We start from the raw sequence: 25,306 nt of genomic DNA on the forward strand, positions 1-25,306 counted from the left end.
CGAAAGCGCTCTTTCAAAAAAAGTATGTAATGCAAACTGTGCTTTTTCGAAAGAGAGCATCCAGACTGCCTGGGTGGTCTCTTTCGAAAAAGCGGCTTGCTTTTTCGAAAGTACTGGTGGTAATCCAGACGCTCTTTTTCGAAAGAGGCTTTTTTGACAGTATATTTTGAAAAAGCCTCTTTCAGATGAGGCTTGCAGTCTAGACGTAGCCAGAGTGGAAGCTGGCCCCGTAAATAGGACAATACCCTTGCACTTGGGAGAACCCAGATTCAATTCCTTGCTTTGTCACAAGTGTCCTTGTGTCAAATCTTTGTGTCTCTCTGTGCCATGCTCCACCCAGGCCTTGCACAAGGGAGACTACTAATGCACTCAGCTAGACAAAGAGAGGACGAATAAACCAGGTCAGATTCTACCCAAGATTTTTTTTTTCTGAAGCACTTAGTGCAGACGATGAACACACATTAATAAACATGCTAAAAAGGAGGCAGACCCTTAGCCGCACCTCGTGAAGGGCAACCTTTGCTGTGCTTTGAAGGGGGAAGCCAGGTAAAGTGCATGCATCAGTGATGTCCATTGAATTCTTACAGCACTTCCTTGTATTCTCTGCTTTCCATTAGATCACCTTCCAGGGACCTTTCAACAGGTTCCTTTCCACAAGAGCTCATGGCTTGTGTCTAGGAAATGGAGTTTTCCACTTGAGCTAGCTGCAGTGACAGAGATGATGTCTGTGAGAAAGAGCATCCCCCTCTCATTTTTATCCCATGGCAATACGTGGGTCAAGCTACCCTACAACAACAAAAACCCACACTAGGTGAACTTTTAACCTAGCCATTCCTGCCGAAACCTACCCAATTTGCATCTCGTTTTCAGTTAACATTCGTATCTAGACCCATTAAGGTAGCCTCTTCTTTTTGGCATGAATCCATTTGGAACTATACTGTTGTATCTAAAATAATGGGACCAATGTTGCTTTTATACAGAGATGGGATTGAATCATCACACTCAAATCCAGATGTGAACTCCCCCAATGTTCAGAGGCATCATTCAGAGCTGGTATATCGATTGGGCTGGTCTGTATTTTATTATTTACCTCCCCTCTTCTCTCTTTAAAGGGCACTAAAAGCAGAGCATTACTCTGGGGCAAGAACCCTTCAAAATCGTCAAATATTATGACCTTAGACTCAACATCTGATGTACACACGCCCCGAAAAGATCTTCCAATGGAGCTGGAACAGCCAGAATCCTAATCCCACTAAAATTCAAAGGGAGGGGAACACCTCACTTCTTTTGAAACGTCCAGGCTGAATCCTAATAGGAAAATGATCAAAGCGATGTACGGTTCCTCCCCATCTGACGAGAGCTTATGTCTTCAGTTAGCAGCAGTAAAAGTACAGGTTCAGAAAAAGAAAATGCTGTTGATGTAGGATTGGCAATTTGCAAGCCCTGGACACGCTCTCTGACAACACCCGGTTATTCTGCACTATAAAGGAACGCTGTTCCATGCTAGCAAAATGTCAGCTTTTGAAACAGGCAGCTCGCTCATTTGTTTCTATGACTTGGTGGCTCAGGAGACACAGTCACATCTACAGTCACATCATGCTGATTACTAGCTTGCTTTGCAGCCCTCCTTCCAAAACATACTCCGGTTCCAGTGTGACTTGAGCAGGTACAACCGTAACAATTGCTAGGCCTAAAACTCAGTTTCTCTTGCTGCATCTCCTAGGAAGGCAGCTTGAAATGAAGTTTTCAATTAGCATAGGGCTTTCGGGCCTCATTCTACTTTCTGGTTAGTTTTACACCTCGAACTTCGCTGGCTGCAACAAAACTGGTTCAAATTTAAACTCATGCATGTGAGAGGAGAGTCAGGTTCTTAGGGTGAGATTTTCAGAAGTCCCCCCAATGGCTTGAACTGGCACCACTGCACCTCTCAAGCATCTTTGAAAAAATCCCACTTTAATCCCTTAATCTAGTTGTGAGACATCAACTAGTAAAACCATGTCAGAAATTAAATGAGCAAGAAAAACAAGGCAGCAAAAGATGAAGCATTTTAAGGCCTGATAACTCATGACCTGTCGAGCACTTGCATGTAACAGTCAAATGGATTTAAGGGAAAGTAAATTTGTTTAAAGAGCAGACTTGGAACAGGGATCTAAGTTTCTAGTCAAAGCTGCAGGATTCTAAAGCACAAAAAGAGACATAAGTATATCAACCTCAAAATAAAGGGGTAAGAATGGTTATTTGCATACTATTCAAGGGGAAACTGAAGCAGAGAACAATTAAATGACATGCTCGAGGCCATCCAGTGAGGTTGTGGCAGAGCTGGGAACAGAAATCAGGTTCCCTTATTCTCACTCCTGTATCTATTCTATTGTATACAGGCTCTAAAACCACTCTGCTCACCACAGGATTTGAATGCCTTCCAGCTGTGCATTGAGCAGTGTGACTAATAACATCTGTTATGGGTGGTTTCTGCTTTCTTTCTCCCCAGGGGGGAACTGTGCACACATTGGAGTGTTTTGTGTTGCAGTTTTTATTATTTCAAATGTCCATGTTGGCTCTGTGTTTATATCAAAGAAGGCCGGTCTGAGACGGGCACGTGGCATTTAGAGTAGAAGATACTGAAATGTGTGGTCTTTAGTCCCTGGGGGAGTTTGTTGCCCGGTCTTGGACAAGACACCAAGCAAGCTCTGCCTCCCACCCAGACGCGCCCTGCCTTTTCTGGGATTAACCATCTTTCCTTTTACCTTACAAAACAGTACACCTGTTGACCACTATCTTCCCCAAACATCCCTTAAGCATTGGTAGGGTTGCCAGATGGTTTCAACAAAAATACCGGACACACTTGACAATACATCACAATGTACATTACATCTTATTTAGAAAATACCAGACATTTCTATTTTCTCAATTTGATTCCCAAACAGAACGCTCAAATACAGGACTGTCCGGTTCAAAACTGGACACCTGGCAACCCTAACCATTGGGAGCAGCTAGGCCCTGATCCTAACTGCATTGAAGTCAATGGCAAAACTCCAAGCAACTTCAAAAGTTTCTGGAACAATCCCCTGCAGAATTAAGATGATAAACCTCCCAGAGTCAGTTTCTTAACAGACAGAAAACACAGCATTCGGGAGCCTGCCGTCGCCAGAGATCAAAGAACAAAGCTCACGTAGGCCTGATCTGATGCATTTGATTTATAGTCTTAAAAAAGAGGGGGGGGGGGGAGCGACTGTGCAATTTGTTACAGAATTTGGAGTGAAGTTCTATTTTTAAAGGCAACTATTACAGCAGAAAATGAGCACTCTTGACATGCAGTGCAAAGTACATCCTTGGTCTTATGAGACACTCAGGATATTTTCTGGGTCAGAGAGCTCTTGGGCACATGATACAATGGTTTCTTGGAGCGCAGACAATTCAGAAGCAAATGCAGAAGTAATGACCAACTAGGACACAAAGGAGTACAATCAATTCATATTTGAGGAGTTGCCTAATATGAAAACAATCCAACCAATTGTTTAGGTCACCCTACGCTGCTATGGGTGTAGTCCCTTGGCCAGCGCCTCTGTGTGTGTGCGTGCATGTGTGTGTGTGTATACTGGAGTGCATACTGCAAGTGTGTGTATGTACACATACGTGCACACACAAACACTCTCCATTCCAATGGACACAGACCTGCCTGGGCGATGCTCGGCTGTTATCCCTTGTGAATTATTATATGGGAACACGCCGATAAACTGTGAATTTATGGTAACGGACAGAAATCTTCCTAGTTAACGTTTTACTGCCTGGATGTCCGGGCCTGGAAACTGAAAACCAGGCCGCAGGCCTCTTGGCGGTCGCAGAAGGCTCAGGCTCAGGGTCACGGAGATGGGTCATTTCACAAAGATGATTTCCCATATTAGTTTGCTAGAGGCAAACCACTTTGTAATAAAGCACGGAGGAAGCTGCATGATTTGTTTCCTGGAGTGATCCCCCCATCCCGATCCTGTTTAATCGGTTAACCAGTTAGACGTTCGGTTAACCTAGTATTTGGCCCATTGTCTGATTTGCTGGGATTTTATATCCCGAGTAAGGCCTGGATCTCACTTCTAGTGGAACCCAAGAGAGCTTTGCTACTGGTTTCAACGCCGAGTCTGGGCCCAGGCAGAGGGGCATACGTGGGTGGTTGGTATGCTATGCGGTGGATGGCACTGCCTTCCCAAACCATCGGCCTGGCCCTGCCCACACTCCGCCCCCAGGCTTTCTGCGGCTGGGGACCATGCGCCACCCTCCCTCCCTCTGCTCCGGGGCCAGGGAGGTGTGTGCCGTGTGCTGTCTACCCTACCCATGATAGGGGTTGTGGCGTGAGCAGAAGGGTCGGGGCTGGAGACTTGCCTCCCCCAGCTCTACTTTCACCAGCCGGCCTTGGGGGCGTACAAGGACGACAAGATAGAATGACACGGATCTGAAGTGGGAGTGGCTCTTGTGTTCCACATGCACAAATAAGAGCCATTCTGCATGGAAGTTTCCATCCTTTCGCCAATGGGAAATGAAAGCCTCACCTGCATGGCACCCTTGCGGGATCTCCTAACCCAGAACATCACCCTGTACCGATAGGACTAGTCACGCTGGGATGCTCTATTTCCTGGACAGAGCTGCCACACTGAAGTGCAGAGATTCACACTTTGAAATGGGTACTCAGGGACAGGCACTTATGTCTATAGCTAGGCACCTGCCTCAGCTCATGTTCCAGAAGTGCAGACAGTCGCTAGAAAAGCCAATAAGAAATGACGGTGCTAAGCACTGCTAGGAGTTACTTTTACTTAGACACCTAAATGTGCATTTGAAAACCAATGCAGTTTGAAAACCTTGGCCTTGACGCATATAGCGATGCAATGAGCGGAGAAGGCCACCGTACAGCTCTACTTCTTGAAGGTCGCAAAATGTCGCATTCATTCTCTTATGTACAGAGAGAGGAAGGAGTCTTATGTGACACCACCTATGAAATGCCTAGGTAAATGCAAGCTGGGTTTTGGGTTCATCTAAAGTCCATCAGGCATCCTTAGGGCAGATCTTGAATCGGTTTACAAGGTTGTATGATATAGTGCCACAGTGACTGACAGCAGCCAAAAACCCCTTCCTCGCATGCTCCAGTCTTTGGGACGTTCCAAGTCTCCACCTCAACTTGATAGCTCTACTCTGGGGACAGATCCTCAGACTGGTATGAACGGCAGGAAAAAAAAATCAATGGAGTCGCGAATATCGACATCAGCAGAGGCTTTTCTCCTCAATCTCTGCCTTGCTCTAGGAGCTTAGTTTGGGTTGCAACAAAAACGCTATTTCTGTCTGGGGACGGAAAATAACCCCTTTCCTTAGTGCTCATTTCCGTTTGAGAAATTGAGAGAGAACAAGAGAGTTTAGCTCTTTAAGGACTAACTCGCCTACAGTTGGGCAGGGTTTGAAATGTTATGAAGAAACAGACCCGGGAAGGACAGCACAAAACTAGAAGGCATGGGTGCAACATCATTAGGACCCCATCAAATCCACGGCCATGAAAATGCATCACGGACTATGGAATCTGGACTCCTTTCCCCGTGAAATCTGGTTTTTAGTTTGCTTTTACTTTAGACCAGTGTTTCCCAATTTCAAGGAACCCCTAGGGTTGCCAGGGTAATTTGTCAAGCAAAACAAAAAACAAAAAAACACCCAGAAAATAGACTCTGTCTCTTTAATTCTTTAAGAGGGGGCAGGGAGTGTTGCGTTTTTGAGGAACCCTTCCTTTCACTTTGCTGAACCCCGGGGTTCCACGGAGCGCCAATTGGGAAACACTGCCTTATACTATAAAGATTTCATGGGGGAGACCAACATTTCTCAAATTGGGATGCTGACAAAAAAGGAAATTGCAGGGGGCGGGTCGCAGGGTTATTTTAGGGGGGTATGGAATTGCTACCCTTATTTAGCGCTGCCTTCAGAGCTGAGCAGCCAGAGATCGGTGGCTGCTAATTGAGGGCCCAGCTGTCTAGGCAGCACCGCCAGCAGCAGTGCAGAAGTAAGAGTAGCTGCAAGCCCACTTCCAATAATCTTGTGACACGCTCCCCCAACTCCTTTTTGGGTCAGGACCCCTACAATTACAACACTAAGACATGTCAGATTTAAATGGCTGAAATCATGAAACTGACCATTTTAAAAATCGGAGGAGTGCGAAATTGATCAAAACGGACCATGAATTTGGTCATCAGCAAGGTTAACAACCTTTCTTTAGAAATGGCACTTTCAGTAAAAGTTTTTCAGGGGCTTGATCATCAGCCGGCCTGAACGGATGTAGCTTCATTGGCTGCAAAGATGGGATGCTGATTTACAGCAGAGAAAGATCGGTCCCTTTGCTGTGAACGGATCGTTTTCCACACTCCCTTGCTGGCCTTGAGCTGTTGTCACATCTGTGTGACTGGGGGAAGTAGTCGCCGGCTGTGAGTGCAGATGGAGGTTATTCTAAACTCTAAACAGGGAGGAGACGGGCTTCCCGAAAGTAGAACTTTGCCAGGCATGTCAGTACGGAGGACCTGACAGCGTCCTTTCAATAATTAAACAGGCAGCTTCGGATGCCACCTCCTGTTTGGCACAGACGGTTTGGAACTCCAGGGCATGGTTTATAATAAATCTCCTCTGTAAAAAGTCATCACAACATGCAGACATGGCTTTTTGTGACAAAGAGTTTCTACTCCGACCAATCAGTTCTAGGCAACCACTTGCCGGCCATATGGAACACTTACTGAAGGTCACTTTTCAGTCACCGCCTTAAGATTTCTCCTGCATCTACACAGCCCTCCTGGGATGAAAGGGTCCGGCTGTTTTGTGGGGAGCCAATGATCCATCCAAGAAACTAGGTGGTGGTTTGATTGGCTGGGTTAAGTACTTCCAATGGGTTGAAAAGAGACTCAAGTTTCCTGGAACATTAAGGATCTGTCCATACTGCAGTGAAACACCCACTATAACAATAGACTTGAGCCCATGGGACTTGAGATGCAGGGTGGTAAACTTACGGTGTAACCATTCAAGCTTCAGGGTCTGCGACTCTCCTCTCTTGTGAGCCTGAATGCACTGGGCCAGGCCAGCCACTGGTGTTGAATTGCAGTGCAGAGACACCCTTAGCACAGGCCTGGGCAAAATACAGCCCGCGGGCCAGATCCGGCCCTCCAAACCACCAGATCTGGCCCACAGCCGCTGTGGGGAGCCCTAGGCAGGCTCCCTGCTTGCCTCACTCCACCCGCACGCCACTCAGAAACGTGGCTGTGGGAGGGGTTTTCTTTAAAAACTGAGTCCGGAGGGAAGTGGAGGGGGAAAGCTTTAGGAGCTGTTCCGGCCCCCAGCACAATCTCATTGGCCGGTTTCTGGTCAGAAACTGGCCAATGAGTGCTGCCTGTTTCAATAACCAGCACTCATGGCTGCAGTCTGTGCCGGGGCTGGGCAGGCAGGGAGGCCGATTCAGAAACGGTGCTGGTTGGTACGTCTCCTGGCAGAGTCTACCTCTGGCACCCCAGACCGTCCCTTCCCCAACCCTCTGCCCACACTCCTGTCCCCTACTCCACATACCCCAATCCTCTGCCTCCCTCCTGTACCCATATCCCCTCCCAGACCTGACACCCCAATCCCAGATCACAGTCCCCTCCTGCCCTAGCTCACAACCCAAATTCCAGCATCTCCTCCTGTACCCCAATTCCCTGCCCTAGGTCACATCCCCCTGCCTTAGCTTCAGGGCTCCCTGGAAGCTGATTGCTTGGGCGGCCACCCAGGAGAGATTCAAATGCTGCCCAGCTGATTAACAGAGCTCCCACCACCAGTAGCATGTGTTTCTACTGGTGGTGCACATCTGTGCATGCCTTGGTGCACATAACAAAATTCATTCCAGCCTCCACTACCCCAGACATGGATGGAAAAGAAATGAGAGGGAAAAGTGCTGAGAGCGCTTGCTTTTTACTCTTGAAGACTGGTCTTAAGTGTTTGTAATGGATTATTTTAAATCTCACAACAGCATTTTTCAGCAGGAAGGACGGTGATCTCAGCTATGTGGAACTGTCAAACCAGCCAAGTTTTTACCACCTTTTCTTTTCTGACCCAGTCATCAGTTACTCCCGAAACATGAGATCATCCCCATCCCTCCCCATCCCATTACGCTTTTGCTGGAGGTCACTTGCCGTCCATTGGCTTTGCCTTCCAAAGTTTTAATGGGCCTCCTGGGATCACACAGAAATGTAATCCTTTTGGGCGTACCCACAGAGACGTTCAAAGAAAGCCAGGCGGCTTCACCAGGCATTTCATCACAATTGAAAACACACTCCTCGTTGGCATTAGTGGGGAGTAAGTCAGCGCTGACCTCGGGGAAGTTCCTCTGATGAGCAAGCAGCTGTGAGCTGAATAGGACCTTTGAATCAGGAGCCTTCATGTTCTATTAGTCGCTGGATTTCCGCCATGTACAAAACACAGGGTGAGTCACTTCACTTCTCTGTCCCTCCGTGGCCTGTGCTATGAACGGGAATAATGATATCGATGCACCTTGAGAAAGTGCTTTGAGACGGCTGCCAAGTACCATACAAGTGCCCCCGAAGCGTTGTTCTAAAGCTGAATTCAATCAGCGCTTTCCACAGGGCAACTCTACACACGATCAAAAAACGTATCACTTGGTTCCGTCGCGCATCTCTCCAAAGAACTACCTCGGACGGAGCACGTTTTCCAGGGGCTGCCTCGAACCATGACCGTTTGCTTTGCTTGGTGGTCTGGGTGTGACAAAAGCCCCGCGGGCTTGATTTCAGCAGCGTCCCAGTGGGGAAGCCATGAGCCACCCAGCAAGATATCACAGACAGTGTTACAGAATCCAAATTACATCATCTTGGGAGACGCCAAGTCGGCACATTTATTTTGGCCGCACAGCCACTGCCCTCCCCCTCAGCATGGGTCTAGGCAGCAGTATAGATGGTGAGGCAGAGCTTCGATGGGTAAAGACGCACCCGAAGGGTGAGACTACAGACCTTAGTACACCCCCATGTGGCTTTCTCCTCACGCCAGCCTTGCTTCCCTATTTTTAGCAGTATAGCATTCTGCTGGAGAATTGCTCCTGCCACAGGGAAACACCCCGGCAACAGGGAGAGACTCCGGCCACTGAAGCTCCCGGCTGCCTCCTTCCCGCCAGAGCCTTCCGCAGACTAGATGGCTATACACTGCTCCCTCTCCCCTACATGCCACCCCAGTGCAGACAACACTGCGCAGGGCCCAGGGTTTTGCTATCGGCGCTGGTTTATCTTTCGCTCCAATCTGAAGCAAATGCTTTGGGATGCAACGAGCGAGATCGGCTCCTCGTCTACTTCTTGCATTGTAACACATCATTGCGTGGAAGGGGAAATGTTTGACACCTAGAATCATTCAGCCGTAGCGTGTGATGCCGCTTTCTCCACACGTCAGCTCAAGTGTGACAGGAACAGATGGATACAACCGTGTGGGGAACCTCTTTTCGGCAAAACGTCCTCTCCAAGGCATTACCTCAGTGACCACCAGAAAAACATGTGGCTGAGGTGACTAATCCAAAAGAAAACTAGGTTTGAAAAGACCACAACTAATGGCGTACTGTATTGTGTCCAGCTTCCGCTACCCACCGCTTGAAATACTCTGACATTAGAAGCTGGGTACAGCCACCTGATTTTTTTTTTTTTGTGCTTTGCTTTGTTTTTGTAAGGGGAACAGCCCCATTCTGAGTAACACATCCACCCTCTTGAGTCTGAGGTAGCGGAAAGATAGACCAAACCATAGGCCCAGGTAACTTTCAGCAATTAGGTCACAAAAGGCGCCTGATTACTGACCTCGTCGTTGCCAAACAAAAGAAAGCAAAAGCTCAGCCAAAAATCCCAATTCCTATTCATTCTGTTCTGGCCCTGCCTTTTTATTCAGAAATATAGGGATAAGCGACATCCCTGCATCCCAGCCCAGGATGTACAAAACTGGAGTGCACTCCATGGAGCAGTAACCATTTCCCCACGACTCCTTGCAATTTCCTGACATTGGGAAATAGTTTCATTAAAAGAAACTAGAGGGCTGTGCCCTGTGCTCGCTATGCTCACCAACCCCCCTCTCTCTGGGGGGTTGGGGAGAGGGCAGGAGCAGGCTGGGGGTAGGTGTCTGCTCGGGGGCAGGGGCAGGAGTGGGCTGGCCGTGCAGGGTCTCAGTGGAAGGGGCGAGGGAGATGATTGGGGGGGATCAGGGTTGGACGGTGGAAGGGATGCGGGGCAGCCGGGGGGGCAGGGGTTGGGCTTGGATGGCGGAGGGGACCCGGTGCACCCTGGGGGGATGGGCGTGGATGGTGGAAGGGACCCAGCCCCGGCAGCTCCTCCCCAGCGGTGCAGCACCCCGGGGCATGAGGTGGGGGCTGGAGCTGCAGCAGCCCATGCCTGGAGGGGATGGTGCCAAGGCAGGTGGTTGAGGATGGAGGTGGCCGGTGGTATGAGGACGCAGATGATGCAATGACATCACTCTGTCATCCTTCAGGAAACGTTTTTATAAATATATATTGAGAGAGCGAGAGAGAGAGAGGCTATATTAAACCCCCACTAAGTTATGTTTTACCTAAATCTAAGCATGATGTGAAAACGTTTCCAATAGTTCTAGCATCAGAGTTTACCCATTTATCCTGTGCAAGCAGCTTATAAACTGGAGTCACCCTAAGAAGCATCAATGTGCTGATAGAAATATAGCCAGCCATACATCATGTCTCCTAATAACTAATCTGCACTATTATTGCTCATTATTTGCATTAAAGTAGCACCTAGAGAACTGGGTAAATTCATGGAGCATAGTCCAATTAGCCAAGATGATTAGGGATGCCTCCCCCATGCTCTGGATGTGCCTAGAAGAGCACAAGGAGTGCAACAAACTGGGAAGAGATGATGGGGAATGGATAACAAAGAAAGAACGGCCACACTGGGTCAGACCAAAGTCCTGTCCTGTCTGCCGACAGTGGCTAATGCCAGATGCCCCAGAGGGAAAAAACAGAAGAGAACTTTGTCAAAACAGCCCACACAAGAACTGCCCTATTCTATCTGGCATTCACCACTCTCTGGCTACGTCTAGACTGGCCCCAAATTCCGGAAAAGGGATGCAAAGCAGGTAAATCAGCATAGGGAAATCCGCGGGGGATTTAAATATCCCCCGCGGATTTAAATAAACATGTCCGCTGCTTTTTTCCGGCTTGGGGAAAAGCCGGAAAAAAAGCATCTAGACTGGTGCGATCCTCCGGAATAAAGCCCTTTTCCGGAGGATCTCTTATTCCTACTTGAAAGTAGGAATTCCACGAGGAGTACAGCTAGTTCGGATTAGGAAGCCTAATCCGAACTAGCTACTCCGTGCCACGTGTAGCCGCGCGGCACGGGGTTCGAACTAGCCAGGATTTAAAAATGGCGGCGCCCGGCTTATGCAAATGAAGCCCGGGAAATTCAAATCCCGGGCTTCATTTGCAAGTGCGGTATGCCTACATTACCCCGCTAGTTCGAATTAGGAGGGTAGTGTAGACATACCCTCAGAGACCACTGGACTAGATGGACTATTTGTGGGATCCAGACTGGCCAGTTTATGTTTTCAGTCCTTTTACTGTGGGAATCGATATCCATTGAAATTGGTTCCAAAAGTACTCAACGCAATTGCACTCCCTATGTCCTCTTTTCTGTCATGTCGTATGGCAGTTAATTCTGAGAAAACCTTCTCAACGTCTTGGGTCTTGTCTACACTAGGGCCTTAGTCAGAAATTAGCCCTCCCACGTCGATTTTGTAAGCAATGAGTCCACACTACCTAGCCTGTGATTCCAGAATAAGGGGCTGCAGAATTCAAACTCTGTAGTCCTGCTTTTCATGAGGAAAAAAGCTATTCCCAAAATTGTTAGTCTGAAATAACGTCAGTGTGGATGCTCCAGTGCCATTAATTTGAACTCATGGGTCTCTGGGAAGCCTCCCGCACCTCCTGGGGCTCTGAGTCTGAAGTAGCATGTCCACATTAATGGAGCCTGCCTCAGACTACATTTGATTCATCCCTGTAGTCAGGGCACAGAACTTTGAATGAGTAAAATTGAGTGCCCAGAAGTCAAATTTAGTAAATTCAAAATAATCTCCTTGGCTACGTCTACACTGGCCCCTTTTCCGGAAGGGGCATGTAAATTTCACTAGTCGTCGTAGGGAAATCCGCGGGGGATTTAAATATCCCCCGCGGCATTTAAATAAAAATGTCCGCCGCTTTTTTCCGGCTTTTAAAAAAGCCGGAAAAGAGCATCTAGACTGGCCCCGATCCTCCGGAAAAAGTGCCCTTTTCCGGAGGCTCTTATTCCTACTTTTATTTAAATGCCGCGGGGGACATTTTTATTTAAATGCCCCCGCGGATTTCCCTACGACGACTAGTGACATTTACATGCCCCTTCCGGAAAAGGGGCCAGTGTAGACGTAGCCCTAGTGTAGACATGGCATTGGGGGCTAGACTGGGGTCATGCGGCCTCAAATGCAGAGAAGGTTGACAGGCTGGGAGAGGTTAGTGCTTTCCCCCATTGGATCTCACTTCATTCCAGCCTCTTTCGATTTAGGAGCCGACACTATTCTAGCAACAAGAGATTTTTCAGCAGCTTTGCCAGATTCTGGGATGAATCCAGCTGAAGCAAACTAAAGAAGGGCAAAGTCAGATTGAGAGAGAGTGTGCACCTCCCTGAATGGGTCGAGAGTGGGATTCCCAAACCAGCATGTTGGTACCCGTGACGGGGTGGACCAGGACCCAAAGCCCCCTGCTGGCGGCTTGTGGCCTTGCCACACCCTGCCCAGCAAACCATAGAGAAGTCCTCCAGGAAAGATAGAGTGGCGGAAAGGATGTCACCAATCACGGCCCAGCAAGTGAGTTAAAAGGAAGCGGTTGGGCCAGAGTGAGGCAGTTCCCCCCTTGGAGCTCAAGAGGATCAGACAGGGCTGCAGAGCTGAATTGCAGGAGTGCAGCCACAGGCACTCGGCCGAAGGGGATCGCTTGCATGAGGTGAGTGACACTCCCTCCATGACAGGACCATTGCCTAACTCCTGAGGGGATCAAACAAATCAACACAGAGCTCTCCAGTTATATCACTTCTCATCGGCCAAGCTATAGAGTCAAATCTGCATCTGGAGCTGAAATTTTCTAGGTCTTCAGGTCTGTCACATCCAGGGAGTTAACTGAGGTCAACAACACAGAGATTTAAGCTTTTCTAATGGACAGCAGTGATTTGGTGCTGGGGTTTTGGTTCAGTTTTTCAGCATGGACATAAAGCATGGCCCGTAGTTTGAGCTGGCCCCTTCCTAGTCTTCTTCGGTGCTGCATGTTTCTGCCCTTTTAGCAAGTCCTCGGCTGTTAGATGTATTGGGCAGCGTGACGAAGCGAGGATTTTATTTGCCTTATTATGCTGCATGTGCGTGCTATTGTCCTATAGTAACACCGTGCCTCAGTTTCCCTGGGCACTGTACTAATTCCTAGACGGTTATGGGAATTTTGGTGGGATAGCCTCCCGCATGCACACACAATGGCCAATGTCTGCCATAACCTGAGCCCAGGAGGGAGTGCAACCAGATGACACCTAAGGAAGCAGAACAAAGGCTGGAGGCTGGGACCAGGAGCAGGGAGTGAGTCAGTCTGGGCTGGTTGGGGAAGCAGGGGGAGGGCCAGGGCTCTGGCTCTGAGTCCCCCTCTCCCTAAGATGGTTTGTACTGGCTGCTTCTGGTTTCTGTGCTGACAAGTCTGTTTTACACTGTGTCCCTGTCGATTAATAAACCTTCTATTTCTACCTGCAGGCCAAGAGTCACATCTGGCTGCGGATGGGGTGTAGGGCCCAGTAACTCCCCCACACGTTGGTGACAGGCGGGGAAACCATTAAAAGTATTCGGATCGTCAGACAACGTACATGATCATAGCTCCATTGAGTTCAATGGCTTGAAATGAAGCCATGTGGGATTTACAATAGTGGAGAATCTGTTCTTGAATGTGTTGAGGAGTGTCTATTTGGATGTTTTATAACACTCTAGCATTTGTCCCCTGGGACTTTTCTCTTTCAGTTCACAGAGGTAACGATAAGCCTTGCTTCAGAAAACGGAGTCTGTGCGGCTCTCGGCAGCGTCGGTATGACTGTGAGCAGAAGATGAGGAGCCAATACTACATACGTAGCACAAGAATTCATCACATCACCAAAGCAATCTGTGGCATTAGTTTAAAGGAATTTCTAAGCACCAGTGTTTCACCCCAGGAGACCTAAGTTCAAAGTGGATCACAAGAGATGTAGGAAGTCAGCCAATGTTGAGGTCATGATGTTCATTGACTTAGGTATCGGATTTTAAAAAGCGGGGAAAAGAAAAAGTATCTTCAGGAGAGCTGGCTTTGTAGAAGGCTCTGGTATGGGATTTCCCATGTGAAAATTGGTCATGTCTCCAAACATGCAGGCCCTGGGTTACTTTGTACCAAACATGGAAATACACAGCTTCCTTTGAGTTCAAAATAAAGCCTGACTTTTAAATCTATTTCTATAACAAGTTATTTACTTGTTCCCATAATATAAGAACTAGGAGCCACCAAATGAAATTAATGGGCAGCAGGTTTAAAACAAATAAAAGGAAGTTCTTCTTCACACAGCACACAGTCAACCTGTGGAACTCCTTGCCTGAGGAGGCTGTGAAGGCTAGGACTATAACAGGGTTCAAAAGAGCAGTAGAGAAATTCATGGAGGTTAAATCTATTAATGGCTATTAGCCAGGATGGGTAAGGAGTGGTGTCCCTAACCTCTGTTTGTCCGAGGGTGGAGATGGATGGCAGGGAAGAGATCGCTTGATCATTACCTGTTTGGTTCACTCCCTCTGGGACACCTGGCATTGGCCACTGTTGGCAGAGAGGATGCTGGGGTGGATGGACCTTTGATCTGACCCAGTATGGCCGTTCTTATGTTCACTGGACCCTTTCCACTCCTGAACCTTGGTGCCACCGTGACAGCGGCTACTACATGCATTTGTGACCTTAAGTGTACTGGTTTGGGGAGTATGAATGCAGGGCCGGCCTTACCATGAGGCGAACTGAGGTGGCCACCTCAGGTACGAGACTGTGGGAGGGCGCCACTAGGACCCAGAGTGTAGAAAATTGTGTCTGCTGCTGGTGCAGTGAGGGAGCACGGGGGCGTCATTTGAAATCCCTGCCTCAGGTGCAAAAATGTTGTGGGACGGCCCTGTATGAATGACAGAAAACTGTTATCCTCCAGCCACTGGCCAAAAGATGGCATCTTGAAGTTATTGCCCTTGTGAGGTTAAAAACTTTCTTTTGGCTCAGGCAGCTGAGGTGAGAGTTTGTGGAGCTGAAAAAGCACAGTTCAGAGTGCAAGAGATATATAAAGTAACCATGCGTGTTTTCAGGACAAGAAAGCACAATGGAGTGAATAAAATGGCCCTAGTAAAACCCAGTCATTGAAGATAACAGATCCCATTAATACCTCCTCCTCAGAATCACTGCCTGAAGACATTCCCAAACTTAATCACTAGAGACTTTAATTGCTTGTCAGATTCACATTTGGCTAGAACTGCATCCTACATTGATCTACTGTCCCTTGGGGCAAAGGAACTGGAGGCTAGATGCAAACAGCATGAGGGCTGCAATACACAGGAGATTTTTTTTTTCAAATCTATGTAAAAGATTTTCGCTTATTACCCCTTCTCTCCTCTGGAAGGATGTGGGTCTGACGTTTGGATTTGCAGGAGCTGAGTTTTGCTGGCAGGAGCACAAACTTCTGTTTCCGATATCACTCCCACACCAAATGTAAGGCTGCTCCCATCCTGTATTTGGATTCAGACAATTAGGGAGAGCGATGCAAGATGGAGAATTTGGCCCCAGGTCTAGATTTTAATTCTTGAATCAACATGCAAGGCATGGAGGAGTTTGGACTTGAGAGATGTGAGTCAGGCCAAATTTGGTCCAACAGATAAGTATTGGACTGAGAGTCAAAAGATTTAGGCTCTATTCCCAGCTGTGCAATCTTGGGAAAACCTCCCTGTGGCCTTTGTTTCCTTCCCATCCTTTTGTGTCCCTTCTCTAATTGGACTAAAAGTGCTTCAGGGAAGAAATTGTCTCATGAAATGAACCTTTTCTCCTACCCCCAATTTGGCCAGCGTACCAAAAAAAGCCCAAGAATTTCTTCAGCTATTGTCTGAGTACTTGTGGGAAAAAACCAGCACACTCAGAGCCATCCTTACCCATACACAGAATAAACAGCAGTGTAGGACACCCCAAAATGCGAGTCATTGCTGGGTCATAATGTCCACCCACTCACCTCTTCCTACTCCTGGTCTGTGGCTCAGCTTCCTCTGGAGAGGCTCTCGTTCACTTTTGAAAGGGAAAAAGCCTGCCGAGCTATTAGCAGAACGTTAAACCTGTGAAAGAGCCATTCCAGTGGTAGTGAAGCCATTCCACAGACATTTCCCAACCTCAGGTCTAGACAGTCAGTTTCTGAATTTACTGTGTGAGTCTACGGGACCCATGTTTAAAATTTGCTTTCAAACTATTTTATTAGGGTGTTGCTGAAGATTATAAAATCATATCTCTAAAAAATCGCTCCCCTCCCAGCTATTGCGGGTCTTAGGTGCACCAATTTAAAAGTACCACGTAGGGCTCCATAAACCCTAACGACAGCCCTAATTACCCCCCGCCCCCCCACCCACACACCCAGAGAGAGGTTAGCTCTAGGCACGCTTTCTTTGGGCTGGATAGAATATCAGTTACAGGCACATGCCACCATCAGTTAAAGGGACTCTTTTGGGCTCATCTACTGACAATCAGATAGGCCAGCCCTGTTTGCTGTCTGGTCCCTGCTCGGTCTGTCCCTATCCCCCTTCTTCCAAAGAGGCAGGGCAGTGCAACAGCCATCAATGCTGCTCCTTGGTGGCTCTAGAGAAAAGGGGTCCCAGAGCTGTCCCGACAAGCTGAGGGAGGGACCACCCACCACGCATACGAACCCCCTACCCCTGTCACAGATAATACACTCACGGGTGATAGCGGCAGGGTCCTTGGTACAGAAGCTCCGGCGATGTCTAAGCTGCAGCCCCCGGCTCTGGCTGGAAACAGATTTCCGCACAGCGGGAGGGGCAGTTTGTTTTAAAGGGAGCGCTATATTTTTGCCAGTCTGACAGCGGTGGGGTGGGAGGAGAGTCCCATTTGAGCTAAATGCCCAGCGTACACGATGGGTGAACTGGCTCACTGGGTTAATCAGTGAGGACGGCCATTTTGACAGCGCTTGTTCAAAGCAGGCCCCACATGCTGTTCTGCAACAGCAGCAGGAGGCAGCTTCACGGCCCAAGACCAGGCCCTAGCTCCCTACACACTGGTGCTTGGCTGTGGTTGGGCACAGGGCAGAGGTGAGGGTGGTCGGAAGCAAGAACTGTGGATGTGTTGCTATCTAGCCCCTTCCACACTGTGTGGAGGCAGAGTAGCAAAAAGAGCCTCAGAGACAGAGGATGATGCCTCCTTAGGTCAGCTCTACACTACCAGAGAAAGTCAACCGAAGGTAAGCAGCTGCAGCTACGAGAATAGCTGGAGTCAATGTACATTACGCTGAATGTCTGCAGAGTTGCTAGCGTGGGAGGTCATCCAGAGAAACTCTCCCATCAACCTCCCTTACTCCTTGTAGCCCCGTGGAGGGCCGGGGACGATGGAGACAGCATCAGCCATGGATTTAGTGCAGTGTTTCTTAAACTTTTTAAGACCAAGGAACACCAAACAATAATTTTTTTGTATGGGGAACACCAAAGATTTTTTGTTGAAAAGAGAGAGAAAGAAAAAAAGGTCGGGGGAGAGGAGGAAGGGTCGGGGGAAAAATTATTGGGGAAAAAAGGGTCGGGGGAAAGTTTTTTGGTTTTTTTTGAGCAATAAAAGGGACGGCTTTTTTGTTGTTGTTGTTGTTGTTAAGGGCAGCCACTGTGAATTCTGTTGTTCTCTGTGGCACACCTCTGACTGCCTCGTGGCACCATGGAACACAATTTAAGAAACACTGATTTAGTGGGTCCTTACTAGACTAGCTGAATTGAACCCCAGAAAAATCGACCTCTGGAGCGTTGATCTGAAGGTAAGATCTGACCTTAGCTTTCCCTGAATCACAACCCAGCTACTCAGGATGGGAACGGGGAAAGGACGTTGCACTGTATAATCCCAGCCACATAGGTTTAAGACTGGCTGGGAGACGCCTGTTTCATCCTACTGTCAAACCTCTTCTGCAAGACTGGTTTTCATCACAGCACGTTGTGCTGGGCTAAGAGGAAAGAACAAAAAGCGTAGGAATGAAATGCTGAACGCTGCTCGCATTTACAAACTCGGTGACACACTGTTAAGCAACGAACATTACAAGAACAAGTCAAGGACTGGAGAATAATGCTGCAATTTTTCATGGCGCACGGCTCCATGGTTACATTCAGCAAGCTAACAAGAGGGAGGCAACACACTTGTTAGGATTTGCTCCTGTAGCAACATTAACCTGATCTGAGCTAGCTGACATAGCACAGGGATGACTCAATAGCCTTTCATACCCCATTCCTTTGCTGTTGCTCTTCCTTTGAAGGTGTTCACGGCTGGAACGTGACAGTGTGAACACGACCACAGCAGGTGTTAAATTGAGGAAGAGGTGCACTGATTTTGAATTTTACGTGCCTTTATTTGTGCCTTGTGCCAGTCCAGGAACACAAGCAGAGGTCAGAGCACACACTTCTGCTTGAGAGACAGAAAATGGGCTTTTCCCAGAACATCGAAAGAAGCTGGGAGCACAAATACCAGATAAAGAAGCTCGCGTTCCTATACCACTGAGGTGCTTCTGCAAGTGCTTCAGGCCTTTTTCCCAATGGGACCCGATCCCACACCCCCTGCAGGTGTTAATGGGAATCTTTCCCTTCACTTTCACAGGAGCTAGATAAATAATAATTCACATGGAGGCAGCGCCTGCTGTCTCCCCCGATGAGATCTGAAAACTCTTTACAAACGCCATCGCGGTAAAGGCCTGTCTTTCCCCATGCACTATTCGCATTCTGCACCCGGGGAAGCGGAGCCCTGGTGGTGTTAAAGTCACACAGGGACAGCTAAGGGCCTAATGCACATCCGCATTTAGACACTTCAATAAATAGTGCGTGATTCATGCCCACCCAACTCCCCTGCCAGCGTGTGGCACTGCCAAGAACCGAGTCCAACTCCCAGGCCTGCTCTAAATCCGGCTGCCTCGCCATTTCCCTCACCCCACCAAGGCATGTGCTCTCCATTTGTGACAGGCAAAGGAGGACATCCCTGCTGATGAGCTACCGTGACTTTTCTGGGCCTGGTAGTCAGCAGCACCTCACCCACTCAATAACACACGTCATAGCTCCCTTGGGCATCGTGCTGCCAGTCAAGGGCTCGTCTTTTTACTGCAGAGAAGGACGTCAGTTTTTTACCTCAGGGCAACTCACATTTGTGAGCTCTCCTAAGGCAAAAACAAAGGGAGAACACAGCACATCCGCCACAGAGATAAACCTTGGGCTTAGTGCAAACCGTGGCAAGCTTGCTTTGCGGTAAAACAAATGTGCCTCATCTCGTGATTTTGCCTCAGGGTTGTTCACACACATTGTGGCCGTCAGGCCCAAAAAACCTCTCCATCTCTTTAGCAGGAAAAAAAAGCCTCAAGAAAGGTCAGAATCTAGGCCTAGTTCTCCAAAGCACATGCAAAAATCAGCAGGCCTCAGTTATCTGTGGGCGGAATCGAACCTGGGACCTCAGTGCGTGAGCCTCTACCACCTGAACTTCAGACCAGCTGGCTGTTAACTAAGGCAGCAGAGCAGACTCTCTAGTCTCTCTGTGAGTGGTCTCAGTGCCACTAGGTGGGGCAGACAGGTCCTCCGCCAAGGGGACTGGGAAACGGGGGGCAAAGAAGGCAGTTGCCCCGAGGCCTGGCAATTCAAAGAGGCCCAGGGCTCCCGGCCACCACCACTGCTACTGCAGAAGTGACTGGTGCCCAGAGCCCTTTAAATCATTGCTGGAGCGCTGTGCCATGCACTCCATGTGACGATGGGGATGGGTATGCACTGTGCTCCAGACGGCATGGAGGGCTGGCTGCCCTAGCCCCGCCCCTTCTGCATGAGGCCCTGCTCCTTCTGGGAGCATGGAACCGCCCCCCTCCACCTTGCCCAGAGGCCCACACAAGCTGTCCACTCCCCTGGGGACATTATACCTCACCCAGGAGGTATGTGAGTTACACAAATACACACACGCTCCCATTCGCTTTCCCTCCAACAAAACAGGGTGTGTGAATTCTCAGCACATTGCCAGGAAGCTGAGTGCCCTCACTATGCAAACTGGTCTTATCATAATAAGTCCCCCCCTCCCCTCATTTGCTAACAGTGACATTTAAAACAAGAAATCTATTTTATTTGCTGCAGTGTGACTGCAGAGTCACTTCAGGGGGTTTCAGGTCACATGTATGGGACTTACTTTCATGAATGGCTCTTTGAACCCACTAACTCCTTTATATTTTCAAATAGTTGTACTGAACACACACATTAAAAATGGCCTGCTCAGCCTCCAGAACTTGGGTTTCCAAGAAAATAAAAATTTAAAACCAATAAAATAACGTGCTTTCCAACCCCCCAAGCAGCCCACGTTCAGCCAGCAGAACTCACTGCCACAAGCTATTACTGAAGCCAAGTTCCTAGCATTGTTAAAAATGACTTTGGACATTTATATGGGAACTGATAATTTCCAGAATTACAGTAGTAAGGCTTTAAAAAAAACCCAAAAGACTAGGAATGTAATCCTGGCCCTACTGAAGTCAACAGGCCTCAATGGGGTGAGGATTTTGGACACAGAAATTTGAAAGGGATGTAGTAAGTTGAGGGTCAGTAACATGGAGTCAGCAGGCCTAAGGCCTGTAACATGAAAACAGCAACAGGCCTGCAATCTAGTGAGCAAGACTTTGGTTCAGTAACTCAGATACTCAGAACTGTGTAATTGTGTAAGTTAGGACACAGGGAGGCACGGAGAACAGACTGGAAGACGAAAGGGAGTAACGGAACATCTTAAGGAATGACCTGGTACAAAAACTCCCTAAACACAAATGCACATACCGACCTAGGTTCAGGACCAGGTTGGAATTGACAGCATGAAGGATAGTAAGTAAGCCCCCCTTCCGTAAGGTGAGGGGTGGTATCTAAGCAACAGAGGGTGGAAACCCGGTATGTAAAGAAATGATGTAAGTTGTTTGTACCTGTCTATAAAAGGACACCGCAGAGGGTGCTCTCCAGCCGACCTTGGGGGGGGCGCACTAGGCGCCTGAACGGCAGGTGTCGTTGCCTGAACTTACAGAACGCATAGTAGCTTAACTTTGACTAACTGCTGTTAATATCTGATATATGGCAATAGGCCTGCCCGGTGTTGGCACCTTGTCAATGCAGGCCATAGTGCCCAGTGGTGTCACATTGTACTGATCTCTGTTACCAACTGGTAGAGCTTCACCTTTGACAATAAACCTGCTCGACTGATTTCAAACCTTGCCTGCATCTGTTGTTTCCGGGGCCTCTCAGAGATCTCCTGTGTTGACCCAAGTGCACGGGGTCTAACACTCTAGATAAAGGGAGTACTGATTGTTACGCACGCAGCCGAAAGTTTATCACCACCAACGGAGTAGAGGTCCTGTCAGGAGCGCGCCAGGACGACCCTGACCAGACGACGCTGACACTGACAGTCCAGACCACCGAAGGTACCAAGGTACGAAAACACCGAGGTACGACAAGGGATATAAAATGTCATGTAAATAAATAATGGGGATCAGGAGGAATCTATCCCTAGGAGCAAATTATGCTACAGATGCCTGCTGCAGTCAAGCCTTCTCAGAGAATGACAGAGGCCCAGACCACTTTGAGTTTAGAGGCCCTAGCCCAGCCCCAACCCAGCCCCAGGCCTCCGACATATCTAACTTCTTATCCACAGGGTCATACTAAAACCAACAGAATATATGAAAATGAACACTTGAGACATTTATTTATTAACAAATAAGTCATTATACCAATAGCAGGTATATTAAACATATAACTTTAATTGTGAGTTTCAACTGCAAGCAAAACACTTCATTTTAGGAATGCTTTTCTGACTTTGTTGTGTGCAAACTCATTTATAATTGAAGAAAAATCTAATTTACGTTCAACATCACTGTTAATGTTAAGCATAGTGAGCCCATTCAACTACTCTTATCCCATTGTAGAACGAGGACAGTTCTTTACTTGTTTTAACACGTCTAATGTGCATTCATCTGAAGCCACTGATGCAGGAAGACTGTCATCTGAAGAAGTGAGTTGCACCCACGAAAGCTCATGATACCAGCTCCATGTTTTGTTAGTCTTTAAGGTGCTACCAGTCTATTTATTGTTTTTTAAGTTTTTCCTATTACAGACTAAATCAACTACCCCTCTGAAGTTTTTGACAAAAGTACGTAATGCAACTGTGATATTAGGGACTACCGTTGACAGGCTGAGATCGAATATTTCTTGAAGCAGTTCTTTTGGCTTGCAGTCTGATTTAAAGTTGGTGGAACGTATGCATTTCAGGAAGGTGATCTTGTCTCAGAGATATCTTGAAATTTCATTGTACCTTTGGTTGAGCCACTGAATATAGATCAGTAGCTGAATATAGATCTTCATCACTTAGTTCTCTGAACTCCCAAAGGAATCCAAAAAGGGTACAAATTTGTCACAGTGACTCAAATTGATGTATAAGACCAGATTTGATGGAGTCAATAATAACAAAAAAAAATTGACTCTCTAGTGCCTTTCTGCATCATGCTGAGATATTAGACTGCAATTGGTTGAAAACTCAGATGAAATATCAATACCTTGTGCTACTGATTTGGATTCAGAAAGGATTGCATCCCATTGATCATGAATTTTTTGAATATCTTTAAGATGCTGTTCAATGTTATCCCTCTCAATTCTAATGCAGCATTGTAGGCTTCAATTACAAGATTAGTTTCATAGATCATTTTTAGCAGCTTCATCCACATGGACGACATTAAAATGCATTCAAATTTGGATGTATACTTCTGAATTGACTTAAGCTCAGTGCGAGCCTTTACTGTGAGAGTAAGAGATTCAAGCTCACTTAAAGCCTCTCTCACAGAGTCCAAGTGCTGTGCAACAGATTTAACACCATCAATTTGCGCTGACCATCTCGTGAAGGGAAACAGGCAGATGCTGCTTCAGTATTTTCCACTTTTGAGGACTGCTACTGAAGAAGTTAAACAATTGCTGGATTGTTCCTAAGTATGTGATTGCTTCCTTGCATGATTCAGCATAATCAAGGCTGACAAGATTTAGTGTGTGGTTGCCACAACTGGAGAAAATACAGTTTGGATTTTGCTCAAGGCCTGCTTATACTCCCCAGCCATACTGGATCCATTGTCATAGGCTTGGCCAATGCGTACCTGAAAGTTTAATTTAAAGCCTTCCAGAATTTCTAATACCCAAGTGATGATCTCTTTTCCATGTTTTTTTTTTCATGAAATTATCTAACAAAATGAATAATTCTTCAGTTGAAACCTTTGAGCTTCCTGCAATTTTAACATAGCGAACAACCAAAGTTGTCTGTTATTTATTAGAACAGTTTGGAGTTGCATCAATAATAATCAAAAAGTACTTTGTATGTCGTATCTCTTCAAGAATTGTTGTTTGCACACATTTCCCACACAGCTCAATAAACTCGTTTTGTATTCTAGTAGACAGATAATGGACTTGCATGCATTTTCAACTCTCTTGTGATTCACGAACACGCTTAACATGGCCTGATAAAAGTGGGTCATACTTGCTAAGAAGTTCAAGTATACAAAGTAAGTTTCCATTTGTAGGGTCACTGATATGTTGACTGGAACCAAACAAAGCTAATCCCTTCTCAGAAAGAAAAAGAATGACATTCAATTGGCGCTCAAGGAGGTTTTTCCAGTTATTAGTTTCTGTGTATATTTCATTCAGGAGTAAGTTTTCAACTGAACTGTCGGATAGTGCTGCTCTACTAGCTGATTTCCATGTAACATAGTTATCTTTATGCAATACTGAAGTTTTATGTGCAGGTATTTGGTCTTTCAACTTCCTCCAACCTCTACTGATGCTCCAACCGGATGGATCAGACAGTACTGCATTTGAAGTATTGCTGTTAAAAATGAAACAGGGTACACAGTACAGAGAATGCTTTTCCATGCTCCAGCAGAGCCAGTTTCTTGTGTAGATCTCTCCATTTGGAAGAGTTTTTGTCAGCAGATGAGTGGGGAAAGCATGATTTTCAGCATCTGTCAGTATATTACTTGGAATCTGAAAACAACTAATTTTGAGAAACGACTGCATTTGAGCAACATTGTTCTTCTCAAATCTTTGCTTCATTTTTATAAAGGGATTCTTTTAAAACACAGTAACACACAATAAATTAATTTGCTAAAGGCTATTGGTTATACAAAATTTTAGTTGTATATACTTCACAATGAATATTATATAATAATGGTTTGGGGGTATCATCTACTATGGCCCATATAGCCTTATTTCAAAGTCTTGAAATCTTGTCTGCTAACATGTTTCTGTTATTAAATTCCTCTAATAACTGGTGTGTTATTATGAATATGAACACAGGGTGATTGCCAGATTAGATATAAAGTTTATTAAACAACTAGAATTAAAAGTGTACTATCATAAAAAAAACTTTTAAAGGTGAATCTAAAACTGAATGAAGAGGTAGCTTATAGCTGAGCCTGATACGGTTATTGTATACGAAGACAAATAAGAAAAATCGGGAATACGAAAATCTCCTATGCAGAGACAAACATCTAATTTAAAGTTTGAGCTCACCCTCAGACCAAGCAAAATCACTTTACAGTAACAGAATTAATTACAACTTTCAAACCCTCTAAACTATGCAAAGGCTGTAAACAGTGTTTCATAATGCAGAATCACTAATTAGAGAAGCTACTTCAGTCTCTAGTCATGCAGATGAAAAACCGGCAAAGGCCAAAGGTCCCACAATGATTTAAATCAATTTTTTGCAGGTATATAGAGCTTCTTTTGTTGTCTCTGGCTACGTCTAAATTACATCCCTCTGTCGGCAGAGGGATGTAAATGAAGCACTTTGAAAGTGCAAAAGAAGCGGGGATTTAAATATCCCACACTTCATTTGCATAATCACATAATGGCACTGTTTCGAACAAGCACCATTTCGAAACTGAAACTGTAGTTTAGACGTGGTTTTTCAGACAATGGGGTGATTTTTCAAAAGATCCTGTAC

General features: G+C 46.8%; 1 protein-coding gene across 3 annotated transcripts in view; it reads right to left on the bottom strand.

Moving 5' to 3' along the window:
• VAV2 (vav guanine nucleotide exchange factor 2) overlaps positions 1-25,306 on the bottom strand; it is a 412,625-nt gene that overhangs the window by 121,653 nt on the left and 265,666 nt on the right. The gene's annotated exons all lie outside the window — the stretch shown is intronic.

The sequence above is a fragment of the Pelodiscus sinensis genome, chromosome 23, assembly GCF_052426305.1.
Source record: "Pelodiscus sinensis isolate ZL-2025 chromosome 23, ASM5242630v1, whole genome shotgun sequence".
Taxonomy (NCBI): Eukaryota; Metazoa; Chordata; order Testudines; family Trionychidae; genus Pelodiscus; species Pelodiscus sinensis.